Source organism: Myotis davidii, unplaced genomic scaffold (genome assembly GCF_000327345.1).
Source record: "Myotis davidii unplaced genomic scaffold, ASM32734v1 scaffold461, whole genome shotgun sequence".
Lineage (NCBI taxonomy): Eukaryota > Metazoa > Chordata > Mammalia > Chiroptera > Vespertilionidae > Myotis > Myotis davidii.
Window position 1 is genome coordinate 788,069 of NW_006295825.1, and position 1,485 is coordinate 789,553.

A 1,485-nucleotide genomic window follows, 5' to 3' on the forward strand; every position below is an offset into this window, starting at 1 on the left:
CCTCCCCTCCATTGCCTGGGAGCAGGAAGGTGGCGGAGGGGCAAGCAGAAGGCTTAGGGAAGATAATCTATGGAAGCCAGCAGACGACACATGGAAGCTACCCGGAGGTCTTGTGAAGAAACACCTGCTACAACTACAGAGGATGATTGTACTTTGTGTCTATCCCCCGGTCCAGATGGGAATGAGCAGCCATATTAATATGGGTAATTATTACTGTGTTCTTGCTGTCCCTGAAAGAGCTAAAAGAATCAGCAAATAAGCCAGGAACCCTGCCAGCCCGATCCCCGCCCCCCCTTCAAAAAATTGTATTTATTTTTAATTCCATGTATTTTTAATCCATATAAAAATGGAAACAATGCAGAGGAAATGAAAACCAAGCCCGTCCCTTGAGGTGTAGACATGTCTCTTTAACCCTCACGTTGTAGCATTTGCAGCCTCTGGCAAAGGAAGTTTCCTTTAAACTTGGTGGAGACGCACACAATTCCTTCTGAGATCACACAAGCCTTAGTTGGATAGAAGCCACTGTTCTTTCAAGCTCTCAACAAAGACTTTTGAGCTGCACCAGAAGCATTACATACAATTGTCACGTTTAATTTCCGCAAGTCAGGCGAGCCCGGCATCATCATCCCCATTTTACAGGCGATGAAACAAGATTATTAAGGAGGTTAAGTGGCCAAAGTCACCCAGTTAGTAAGCGGAGGAATCAACGTTCAAGCCAAAGCAGGCTCTTCACTAACTACTGTGCTATTCACAGATGAATAAAATGCAGCTCTGGTTTCTAAGGAGCTTATAGTCTGCTTGTTGAGCTCTAGTTCAGGCAGTTGGACCAGCTGGCTGGGAACATCGGGGTTTCCTGTTATGCTGAAGGAAGCAGAACTAGGGTGTCCTGTTGGATCGCTTCCTTTTGTTCTAGGGGGACATAGTAAGAAAGAGCCAGAGTCCCTCAACCATTGTGTTTTTATGTCAAGTTATCTGCAATATGGGATAATGTAAGGGAGATCTGAGGTGGAATTTCACAAGTTAGGAAAACATTATAGGGCTGGTCCACAGGCCAGAACACTAGGAGGCCCCATAAAGCAACCCGTAGTGCAGGAGACCCACCCTAATTCAGGAGGCCAGTTCTGGAGATCCCAGAGGATGGCATATTTGTCCTCCACATAAAAATGCTTCCTACTGCTGCCCACAGTTCCCTCCAAAGCTCTCCCATTTTCATTTTTCTCTTACTTCTGATTCTATGTTCTTAACATCTCTCCTTGGCATTTTGTAGCTTTAAGCTTTCTCTAAATTGTAACTAATGATCTTTTGAGGAAGAGAGTGTATCTGGCAGCTGTCCTGAAAGCTGATTTTTTTCAGTATTTAAAATAATCCATAGCTCATCAAGCTGTTTTTTTTTGCTTGCATTGAGGCAATGATGTATAAATTACGTTCTTTTTAAAAAATATACATATTTTTTAAAAAAATATTTTTTAAATATATCTTATTGAT

The 1,485-nt window shown here is 42.6% G+C and overlaps 1 long non-coding RNA gene across 1 annotated transcript in view; it reads left to right on the top strand.

The window, feature by feature from the left end:
* Positions 1-6: 6 nt before the first annotated feature.
* LOC107184237 overlaps positions 7-1,485 on the top strand; it is an 18,538-nt gene continuing 17,059 nt past the window's right edge. Inside the window, exon 1 of the long non-coding RNA XR_001515065.1 lies at positions 7-203. This is a non-coding gene — a long non-coding RNA (uncharacterized LOC107184237). The remainder of the gene's footprint in view (positions 204-1,485) is intronic.